This window comes from Lampetra planeri, chromosome 3 (genome assembly GCF_965212315.1).
Source record: "Lampetra planeri chromosome 3, kcLamPlan1.2.h2, whole genome shotgun sequence".
In the NCBI taxonomy this organism is placed as follows: Eukaryota; Metazoa; Chordata; class Hyperoartia; order Petromyzontiformes; family Petromyzontidae; genus Lampetra; species Lampetra planeri.
Genome location: NC_136109.1, coordinates 6,733,010 through 6,745,490, shown reverse-complemented (window position 1 = coordinate 6,745,490; position 12,481 = coordinate 6,733,010). Strand labels below are relative to the sequence as shown.

The 12,481-nt window shown below is 50.1% G+C and overlaps 1 protein-coding gene across 1 annotated transcript in view; it reads right to left on the bottom strand.

The window, feature by feature from the left end:
• Positions 1-12,245, bottom strand: part of LOC144734515 (von Willebrand factor A domain-containing protein 7-like) — a 92,043-nt gene extending 79,798 nt beyond the window's left edge. The window contains exon 1 of the mRNA XM_078616748.1: positions 12,107-12,245. The gene's annotated coding sequence lies outside the window, so the exon portion shown is untranslated. The remainder of the gene's footprint in view (positions 1-12,106) is intronic.
• Positions 12,246-12,481: the final 236 nt, after the last annotated feature.

The following is a 12,481-nucleotide window of genomic DNA, read 5'->3' as shown; positions in this document are numbered from 1 at the left end:
AGTACCCGGCGTTGCCCGGGCGATAAAGGCAGACACACACATGGACTTAAACATACGCATGGACCTACACGCACACATATATCGACTCCAACACACACACATCGACGTGCACAGCAATCCCCGATGATGGCACAGCTATCAGTATCGCAGTACTACGTATCAGTAAATAGCGTGATGTGAGCAATCGAAACAATAGAAATGCATAGAAGAAATAAGCTGAAATAAGTGTAAATTAAAGAGCAGCAGTACGCACAGGTAAGTAGAGAAGCAGGCTACAGTCTAGATTATAGACTGGCAGTACGCCGACTCAATGACATAAGCATTGCTACAGTCGACAGAAAAAGCTGGCAATACGGGCAGCAGCTGAAAAGCAGGATACAGTCGACATGAAAGGCTGGCAGTACACTGAGTGAGGTAAAGAAGCAGGCAACAGATTATAGACTGGCATACACTCATAATGGGCAAAAGCAAAATTAACAGTGTAGATAATAGAGTGGCAGTGCACTGACGTTAATTAATAAGCAGGCAGCAGGCCACATCGCAGACTGACAGTACACCGTCACAGCGTAATAAAAGCACAGGTAATAAAGAAGAAATCTAGCAACCTAATAATGAAAAAATATTATTCTGCACACAAACATTATTAGAATATTTACCAACGTATTAGTTTCATAATAGTAAACAATGAACCTGAGTTATCTGCTACGCAAACATTGTTATGTAAAGATTTGGCAACTTATTAGTTTCATAATAGTAAACAATGCAGCTGAGTTCTTAGCGAAAGATTCCATTAAATTGTACTTTACATTGGCCTGGTGAGCCCACGGCGTCGCCTACATTGCCCCCCCACCATCCCCCCGCCCAAGCTGGAATAATACTATGTAAACGCTGTAATAATATTAATATGTAAGGACTTTATAGCAGTAACTGCACTCATTGGGGTGGGGGGGGGGACATCACACTCTGAAGAGAAATCCGCAGCGTGATGTGTATATTTATGGCATGTTAAATGCGTAAAATGAAATGGCCCCCGTGAGATAACGCATCACTTGGCAGGGTCCGCCCCCCCCCCCCCCCCTAGGCAATTGTCGTCAGTTGGTACGGTCAATGTCGCGCAATAAGTAAATCATTAAAATAAGAATGGCACTAAATCGGTAATTAAACGACTTTAAAGTTTACGGATGGGAAATAGCCTATTCCCACCGCGGGGCTTAGGGCGTTCTGCCTGTCAATTTTTTTTATCGTAAACCCCGCCGTTCGAGAGCCAAATCCCTCGCAAGCGAGAGCGCATGGAGACTTTTATATATAAGAAGATGGACATGTATACAAAAGATTGCGAGAGGCCACACACTCATCCCCACCACAACACACACACTGACTACGGCGAAGACGAGAAATACGACCCAAGGCAATGAAGCAGGTGATGTTCACCGACCGGGGCGAACCGGCGGGCACAAAGGTAAGTGGTCAGTGCGGTGCGTGTGTGGGTGCGTGGGGGTAAAAAAAGAAGTCACGAGAAGCGCATAGTTCTTGCGCGCGTACGCGTAGCTGGCCCATCGTATGGGACAGGGGGTATTGGCAGCGATGCGGATGCGACCGGCCCATCAGCATGTACATTTGGCAGGCCGGTGGAGCGCTCACCATCAAGGGTGGCTGGCGTGGACGGGCACAGAGCCGTCACTTCCCCGGTGACCCATACATGTGCGGACGACCGAAGGTCACGCAACCATTCATTGGCTCTTTGGCAAGAGCCCGAATTCTCAATGGCGGCTTCCCGTGCCTCAGCCAATTTTCGGATTTTTTATTTCAAGTGGTCCGTCATCTTAGATTTTGAGGCGGGCGGACTGATACGCAGCTGGACCTTCACGGGGGGATTTACATCCCTGCCGTACGTAAACAAAAAGGGAGAGAACCCCGTCGCTGCATGAGGTGCCATCATATATGCGGCCAGGACGCCGGGGATCTGCAGATCCCAGTCAAGTTGGGAATCACTCACTTGGTGGCACAACATAGAAGTGAGTGTCCTATGCAGACGTTCCACCATACCATCAGTTTGTGGGTGGTATGGTGAGGTGTGGACTTTTTTCGTGCCTAGAAGGTTACACACGTCGCGTAGCAGGGTGCTCGAAAAATGTTTCGCTTGGTTGGTCAGCAGCCATTCAGGAACACCCTTCTCCAGGACATAGCCCTGGACAAAGGCATCAGTGATGGCTACTGCCGACTGGTTGGGGAGTGGCCAGGCCATGGGCCAGCGTGTAAAATACTCCACCCCAACCAGTAGGTACTTGTTACCCCAAGGTGTGGTAGGAAAAGTCCCCAGGATGTCCAACGCGACGAGCTCATTGACGCGGGACACCCTTATAGACTGTAAGAGTGGGTAAGACGGCCTGGCTGGTGGCTTCCACCATGCACACTGGGAGCAGCCCATCAGTAGGTCGGCCACATCCCGCGCCATGCCTGGCCAGAATATATGCAGCTGGAACATGGCGAGGTTTTTGTGTGCCCCTAGATGCAATAGATAATCGTGCGCCGCCAAAACGGTCTTACCCCACAGGGCAGTGGGCACCACAATTTTGTAACGGCGGGAGCTACCATACCATATCAAAATAAGGCCGTCACGCAAGACAAACGATGCGAAGCTCCCGCGGCCATCAGCTGACTGTCCGGCGTGGCGACATAAGTTAAGCAGGGATGCATCCTCCATTTGGAGGTGACTCCATTCTGCGAGGGTCAGGCCGAGCATGTCGTCTTGATCGGCCATCTCGACAGGATCCCCTGAGGGACTCATCCCAGAGGGGAGCACATCAGCTGCTGCGGCGAGGGGCGGAACCGGGCTAACCCCTGGTGGCTTGCAATGGCCCGAACCGAGGAAGCAAGCGCACCTCTCGCTTGACGGTAGACGCTACAAAGCATCGGCGTTAGTATGATGGGTACCCTTGCGGTAGCTAACCGTGAAAATATAGTTCTTAAGGACTTCAAGCCATCTGGAGAGTTAGCCAGATAGTTGGTCAACACACAAGGCATATTGCAAGGCCACGTGGTCCGATCGAACGGTAAAATGCCTGCCGTACAGGTGTAATGCGAGCGTGAGTGAGGTTTAGCCGCTCAGCTCTGGGCCAATCAGACGCCCGGAGTATTGGGGGTGGGGCCCAGTAATGTGGGTGTATGGGAAGGTCCGCTGCCCACCTCCGGTCCAATCGGATGCCCGGAAGATCAGGGGCGGAGCCTAAGGGCGGAGCTGGAGGGGCGCGAAGCGAAGGGCGTAATCTGAAAGGTTCGGAAAGGGCGTGGTGAAGGGTGGAGACAGGATGCCGTGTGAGGGGAATATAAGGGGGATCCAGAAGAGACTCGTGGTCAGTTGGTATAGTCACGGAGTGGGTCCACGTTGGGTTGTGGGGCGTCTCCTGCGCCATCAGCCACGTGGCTGGAGACAACTCCAAGCACACCGTCAGCCAATGGTGTGCGGGAGTAGGAGGAAGTGCGACTGACGGAAAGGGCGTCCCGCCATCGCCGACAAGTGGCAGGGCGCCGCCATCTTGGGCGCGGCCGCGACGGAACAGCAGGAGGCCGCAATTTTGTCGCCGCCGCATGGTGCAGCTACGTCTGGTGGAGGCGGGGGTCGCAGCCACCGCCTGCCGTCTATAAAAGAATTCTGCACTGGCGGAGACTGGAGCGCATTTGCTTGGCGCTTCGAATTGGCCGTCCGCTCCGCCAGGTGGATGGAGGAGGAGGCGTTGGAGGCCCTGAGGACGCTCCTTGATGATGCATCCTTGAAATGTTTCTGCTCCATTCCGGCTGAGAAGAAGGCGACACTGCGGGGGGCTTTCGACGAGAGGGCGGAGGCGTACGCAGGTTCGTCCAACGCCAACGTGCGCCGGAGGAATCACCCGTGGCCTACCGTGGCGCTCTGATTGCGCTGGCCATGGCCGCGTACCCTGACACTAAGCCTGTCTTGTTGGAGCCGTTGATACTCGGGAAGTAGTTGTAGCTGTCCAAAGACCTCGCCATCCCAATGCCCGTGTGTGGCCACGAGCGGCTAACCCCCCAGTTTTGTGTTCAGCCGCACGTTCGAGGATCACCTTCAGCGATTGGAGGCCGTTTTTGCTAGGATGCGTTCCGCAAATTTAAAACTTAAGCCCAAAAAGTGCCACCTCTTGCAACATTCTGTGCGCTATTTGGGTCACATTGTCAGCCCGGACGGAGTGGCCACGGACCCGAAAAAAACGGCGTGCGTTCGGGATTGGCCGACTCCTACCTCGGTCGGGGACATATGTCGATTCCTTGGGTTTGCGTCCTATTACCGCCGATTTGTGCCAAATTTTGCTTCGATTGCTAGGCCGCTGCACCTCCTCACGGCGAAAAATCAGACGTTCAAATGGGGCCTGGAGGAGGAGAAGGCGTTTCACTGCCTACGCGACCGATTGGAGTCAGCACCGACGCTGATTTACCCTGATTTTTATTTGCCCTTTATTTTGGATATGGACGCCAGTGATACGGGCATTGGTGCTGTCCTATCTCAGTGTAAGGGCGGCGTCGAACGCATTGTAGCATACGGGAGCCGCGTTCTCTCTTCGGCGGAGTCCCGCTATTGTGTCACCCGTCGAGAATTATTGGCTACCTTTCTATTTGTTCGCCAATATCGGCCTATATAGCAGGAAGTTCATTGTGCGCACGGACCATGCGGCCTTGCAATACTCTTTGAAAGTCGACCAGCCCTCGGGCCAGCTGTCACGATGGTTGGAAACTTTACAGGAGTTCTCGTTTGACATTCAGTACCGTAAGGGTTCTCGTCACGGTAATGCGGACACGCTCTCTCGACTGCCGCATGGTTCCGCCTGCGCGTGTGCCTTGGGCACGAATCGGTGCACGCGGCCCCCTCAGCCACTTTGGCCTGTCATGTCCCCGGTGGATAAGTCCGCGGACTCGACCTGTCCTGAGCCGGCTGATTGGGTTTTAAACTTGCCGCGTTCCGTTTGGATCCGCGACCAATTGTTGGATGATTCGCTTGCGGCTCTGCGGGGTCAGGCGAGCAGGTCTAAGGGGAGCCCGTCGTCAGATGGGGTGCCTGGGGCGGCTCTCCGGGACGGATTGCTTGTGTGGAGGGATGATTTGCGGGGCTATTGGCGCCTGGTCGTTCCGTTGCCGTTGCAGTTTGAATTGGTTCGGGTCCTGCAAGCTGAAAAGTTGTTGCATCTTGGTGTGCAAAAGACCTTGTTGACGTTGCAACGTGATTATTTTTGGCACGGAATGACGACTGACGTCGTCGAACACATTCGAACGTGCTCCGAATGCGCTCGTCGGATACCGCCTAGACAGCCTTACGTTCCTCCGTTGCAATCGATTAAAGTGACGCGGGTTAACGAGTTGGTGGCATTGGATATTCTTGGGCCCTTTTCTCCGTCCGCTCGGGGGAACAAGTTCTTGTTGGTGGGAGTGGAATATTTTTCACGGTGGGCAATGGCTTGGCCCTTGCCCGACCAGTCGGCGTCGTCCATCACGGATGCATTTTTATACGGATACGTGATGGACAAGGGGGCGCCAGAACGATTGCTCACGGACCAGGGCCGCAACTTTTCTTCCAACCTGTTGCGGGACGTTTGCGATGCTTTGGGCACTAAGAAGGTCCGGACTCGCCATACCATCCACAAACGGATGGGATGGTTGAGTGGTTGAACCGGACCCTGTCGGCCATGCTCTGCCATACGGTTAGCGAGAAGCAGGCCGATTGGGATTTGCCTATTCCTGGAGTGCTCTCGGCTTACCGGATGGCGCCGCATGCGTCCACGGGCTATTCGCCCTTCTTTTTAAGGTATGGCCGCGAGAATGTGCCATCTGTTGATGTACTGTTCGACACACGTGCGAAAGGTCCTGCGAAATCCCTTCCCGACTATATTCGCGACTCCATTCGTCGCGTTACGGAAGCGCGGGATGCGGCCCGGTTGGCTACGGCCAAGACCCAGGCCCGGAACGAACGGTGCACCCGGCGCTCCCATCGTGCATCGTCTTGGCGTGTGGGGGACCTGGCCTGGCTCCACTGCCCACAGGTGCCGGTGGGGACCTCCCCTAAATTACACAAGCCCTGGCAAGGTCCGGTGGTATTGATTGATGTTCCTAGTCCCCAGTCCGCACGCGTCCGGAGCCAATCATAAGCACACTACCCATGTATGGGAAACTCTCCACTCTCTCCACAACTGCCCCATCACCGATTGGGAGTTGTGGGGGTGGAGTGCCCGATGGTACAAAATACCCAGGCCGGTGCTTCGTTTTGGTTGGGCTGATGGTAAGGCTCCACCTCTTAGTGGCACACTCCAGTTTCAGCAGCAGTGCCTCCAACTCCTCCTGTGAGTGAGCCGCAATTACCAGGTGATCGGCATACATAATGTGGTTGACCAATAGGGAGCCATCTCTTGACCGCACCCGGGCATCGATCAGCCTCCCATTGTATCTGTACCAGATGGAAATTCCTCCGGTACAGCTACTGAAGGCTTCACGAACTATGTGGTCGAAATAGATGTTAAATAATGTTGGATCCAGAGGACATCACTGTCGCACCCCAAGGTGAACAGGGAATGGCTCCGACTCCTGACCACGTAGTTTTACCCGGGCCCGCTCACCATCATGAAGGTCCTTAATGATCGTGAGCAGCGGGTCAGGGACTCTGAAAGCACGGAGAACAACCCAGAGCCCAGGTCTACTGATGGTATCATAGGCCTTGACCAAGTCAATAAAGCAGAGATGTAGGTCTTGTTGGAATTCCCTACACCTCTGCTGTAGCAAACGGACAGAAAATATGGCATCTGTGCAGGACCGCCCTTTCCTGAAATCACATTGGGGCTCTGCAAGCCTCTCCTCAGCGTGCCTGGCAAGGCGGTGTTGAATAATCCTTGCCAGCACACTGAGGAGTGAGATGCCCCTGTAGTTGTTACAGTCTGTGCGCTCCCCCTTCTTAAAGAGGGGGACCACCAGGGCATCCTTCCAATCCTGCGGAACCCGACTGTTGTTATGTCATGTAGCGCAGTCTGCGCACAAACGCCACCCTCCCTCAGCATTTTGCTTGGGAGATCACCTTCAGTACTTCCTCAACAGATGGCACCTCAGACAGCCACTCACAGGGGGTGACTTCCTCTTCCAATATTTTAGGCACCGCAGCCTCAGCAAGGTCATCCCACTTTGTCCCACGATGTTTTCCATGTGGAGGGATTTCCCCTCTCCCAGGACTTCACAGAAATGCTCAGCAAATCTACAAACCTGTTCCTGGTTGGAGATTTGATCACCGTTTTTCCCTTAATGATGGTAATAGGTGTGGCACTGCAGGTTACTTTTTTAATGGACTTAAATAGGGATTTGTGATCGCGGGCCATTGAGGCAGACTCCATCTCCTCAGCAACCCGTCACCACGACCCATCCTTGAAGCGCGTCATGGTAAGCCTCCTCATTCACTGACGTGGGATGCTGTAGCCGATGAGAGTGGGCCTGTCGCTTTTTCTCAGCCATCCTGAACACCTCTTCTGTCAGCCAGGGTCTCTGGGGAGGTCTGGACCGCTTACCCAAAGCAGCCATTGCAGCTGCCTGAATCACAGTCCTAAACCTCACCCATTTACCCTCGACATCTGAAGGAGTAGGGGACGATGCCAACCCCAGCCGCAAAAGATGATGAAATTCTCACTTGCAACTTTCATCAGCTAGCTGAGACCATGCCACCTTAGATTTGAATGGGGTCATGGGTGTACACCCACCACCAGAGTGGAAGAATGGCAGGCGCTTCTTACAGATAACTAGTCGATGATCAGAAGGTAGATCAGCTCCACGGTAGGTCCTGGTGTCAATGACATGGGCTCGCATCTGCTGGTCCGTCACTATATATTCCAGCAGATGTTCTTGCTTGGACCCGGCATGCATCCATGATGTTGTGTGGATGCGCCTATGCCGAAACAGCGTGTTGGTAATTACAAGCCCATGGGCTGCACAAACATCTAGCAGCCTCCTACCGTTGTTATTGGGCTGATCTGGCCCATGCCTTCCAATCACTCCAGACCAGGTGCCAGCATCATGACCAACTCGGGCATTGAAGTCACCCAACAAGATGACTCTATCGTGAGGGGCCACTTTAGCCAGCACCTGTGACAGGAGGTCGTAGAAGGCATCTGACTCATCGGCCTTGCCTGCATCCCTCCACGGATGTTCGTCTTCGATGGGGGCATAAGTAATCACGACCACCACTCCTCGCCTCTGGTTGATGGGAAGGCGAGCCCAAAGTAGCCTGGGGCTTACAGCTTCCCACACCTCACCGCCACGCTCCCACGCCCCCTTCATTCTTTAGTCCAGAAGAAGAGCCACACCCTGATACAGCTGTCATGGCTGTGACGGTTCCACCTGAAGACGGAGGCTTGTGTTGCTTCCGAAACGTCGTGATTTTTTATTTTATTTTGTTTTTTTTTACTTTTATTTTGTTTTATTTTACTTTTATTAATTAAAAAAATTTTACCTACGTGACTTTACCGAAAAAACCGAAGAATATGAATCCTTGCAGTCACGAAAGCTTCAAATCTAGAATCCACACCCTGTTGTTTGGCAGTCTCCTGCCCCGAGTAGATGACTGTCCTGCCCTCATGGTGGCAGGGGCCAGAGCCGGTCCACCGGACCTCCTGAATGCCACAGAGATCCAGGCTGTACCGTTCCAGCTCCCGAAAGAGGAGTGGGAGCCTCTCCTCCGCATTGAGCGTTCGAACATTCCACATGGCCATCCGTAGTGGCTTTTTGTTGTTTCTGGAGGAGCGCCAAGGGTAAAGATTCAATCTCCTGGCTCCGCCAAATGGGGTTTGGCCAGGAGACGTCATAGATGCCTGTCCCTCCGGGGCCTCCGGCACAAGCTTATTAATTACATTTTTCGGTCGTAGTTTAGTGGTAGTTAATTGAAGGTGGGGGGGGGTTACCAGCCACTCGCACCCATCCAGAGCCCCCATTTAGCCGCTGTGGTGGTCACAGACGCCTTGAGGGGAAAGGCCAATTGGAATTGGCCCTCCCCCTCACAGCACTGTCCACGACAGCGTTGCCCGTCTGGCACCACAAGGAGTTAGGGCATTGTTTTACTGGACCTGACACACACACACATGGACTCACACACACATATCGACATACACACAAACACACACATCGACTGACACACATCGACCCACACGCAAACACATCAACTTACACACACACGTCGACTTACAAAATGCACATCGACTCACACAGACACACATTTCGACATACACACAGACATCGAGTGACCCACATGGACCAACACACACATCGACTAACACACAAACACATCGACTTAAACACACTCATGCATGGACTCACACACACATCGAACTACACACACACATATGGACTTACACAAACACACATATTGACTAACACACACACATGGACTTATACACACACATCGACTGACACACACACATCGACGTAAACACACACCGCACACACACACACATGGACATAAACACACAAACACAGCGACTGTCACACACACACATTGACTCACACACACATCGACGCACACACACATGGACGCATACAGACACAACGCACACACATATATGGACTCGCACGCACACATGGACGTACACACGCACACTCTAACTTTTATATAAACTAAATAAGTTTGTAAATAATAGTTTTCTATGTACGTGACTTTAGCGAAAAAAGCAAGGGAGAGGGGAAATCCACGCGTGTATAATAAGTAATTAGGAGCGACTACGAGGGTGTTCCGCCATTTTGTTGAAAACATTTGCCGTGAGCAAGAGCGGTAAATAAAATGAAATTCAACTAATACAAAAAGAACCTAACCTACCTGTAACTATGAACAGATGCGCACCAATGGAGCGTAATTGACATAATGTAACTGCTCAGCCCCCGTACTGAGTGGGCAAGTGTAAATATGATAGAATGAAGACGTAATAGCAATGAGTATATGTGTAGAGGAGTACCGCGAGTACCCAACGAGGGGCGAGCACGGGAACAGGGGAGGAAAGGGAGGAGCCCAGGAAAAGGGGGACAAAAAGGGGGACCAAGAGAGAGAGAGGGAGTTGGAGGAAGACTTCCCAGAAGTCATATTCTACATATGTATTGATTAGCCCCTGTGCAATAAGTTATATTTCGTGGCTGCTTATGCCTCAAGAGTACAGAAGAAGGCTATTCTTCCCCTCAAACCTGTTTTTTGTGAGCAGGACAGTGATATTAGAAATGTACCTTATTTCAAAGAGAAAACGTGCGCATAAGTATCGTGCCCTCACATAAAGACGTGGTCGCTAAAGCAAAGATAATGGGGAATAATTTTGTATAGAATAATTGAAAAGTAGCACTTAGTAGTCAGGGAGAAAAAATCGTGTTACTTAGGGTAACTGTCATATGACATTGGTTTTCCCTGTCATTAAATCTAACCTATAAAAGGCAATTTTAATGAGTAAACAGTTATGGTAATAAATGTTTGAAGGGAGCTGTAAACCTGTGTGTGTTACCTAGCGCAGTGTCCATATGAAAGAGAATTCCTCCTAACCCCCACCGAACGCGTGTGACTTGGTAGGGACAAGCATGCGCAGACGCATGCTTTGGCGCGTGCTGCGAGGCGCAATTTTAATAAGCAACAAAGAGAGCACAAATCACTAATTAAAGTACTTTAATGACGACCGACGCTACATCGGAATAGCGCTTGCTCACCACGGGGCTTATGCCGTGCTACCTGAGTAGTTTTTTAAAGGTAACCCCGACGGTTCGCGAGCCAAATCCCTCGCAAGTGTCGGCCACACACAGACAGACAGACACAACATTTATTTTAGAGGTTAGACTGTACATTTAGGCTGCAGTATGGTGATTACACAAAGTGACCTTATTTAACACAGTAGCTTATTCTCTTGTGGTATAGCTATTCAGTGCTAATGTAGGTGCCTGGTCCATCCAGGACCTATTGTTGAGATGCATGTTATCTAAGACAATGTCATGATGCTCCATGTGTTCATTAATTGTGTCGATATTGCAAGAATTAACAGGTGCTGTATTTGTGCTGTGTTTTTCCATCAGTTTTACCTCGTTCTATTCATTAAATAGATTGGACTCAGATGTTCACCCTGGCTCTGAAGGTTTATTGAATGCGAGGTTACCTACTTGGATAGCGGTGCAACGCCGTGTACAGCGAGGCCGAGACAAGTTTAATCTCACATGTAAACACTAATTAATTGGCCGATAACACCTTAATATGTAAAGCACTGCAGAGCTTAGGAAATTGTTGGCGACGGCTCACCTCCTTAGCTGCCTTATCCAATTATATGTGGTTCATCGCCCTCTGAGTCATTATCTGTTTCATCGAGTGAGCGAATACCGTGTCACAAATAACAACTAGAAATTATTTTGTTCGAAATTAGATTTAAAAAAAAATAAGGAGCAGCGTTGCTAGTAGTGGGTAGGGTGCAGACAAATAAAACACACTCAACGTTAATCAATAGCTTTAACTTTGTACGAAAAAAATATATATACGGTAGTAATTTTACATTGCAGGCAATAACGTTTGGGATAGTGGAGAAATTAACAGCTTTGAATTGACAAGAGTAGTTTTCTATAGAAAGACAAGACGTTCCCAGTACACAGAGCGAAACGTCAGACATCATGCCAATCAATAAGGAATATATCCAGAAAATATATCTAAGAACTATACAACACTGCGACAAAAAGCAACACAGTCGTAAGTAGACATTGAGTATCTAACAAACCCTTCGTAGGTAAAAATAAATTGCATATGAACTAATTTAAGTTAAGAGTAAAGTTACTGAAGTTAAATGTAGAACTGCAACGTGTTACATAGTTTTTCGGGGTTAAACATTATTTGAGTATCTCTTTTAAACTAATAAGAACAGATACTATACTAGATCTGGACCTCCGATGAGCACGGTGGGTGTGAAAGAAGTTCAACATGCATACATATTTGTCGTTATGGACACTTATAAGAATACTTATATGGACCTTTCAAATAGCAGTTTGGGAGTCTGGACAAAAAGAGCCATCGCCTGACCGATCACCGTACGGCAAACATTATCAGTGGGGAGATGTATGTGACTATACTTACATTGTCAAGCCTTGATGTTGAAAATAATGACTTGTGTAATTTACTTATGCAGGTGTTAAAATATATGCACACAGTATCACTAAGGAATTACGTTGGTGATGTGTGTGTGTGTGAAGTGTCTTCGTAGTAATGAGTGAAGATAACCGAGAGTATTTATATTGGATCAGCCCCACTCACCCCCATGTTTGCATCTCGAACAAAACTGCATTCTTTCAAGGTCAATGTGTCACCTCGATTTTGGGGAACCAAAACTTCCCGGCATGCATTGTAAGCATTATCTCGTTGGCATTTGATAAAGTTATGCATCCGTGTAACTGTGCGTCTTGACTGATTTATTCACTTTGGCTAAACAAAACGCTGTCAAGACAAGTCAAT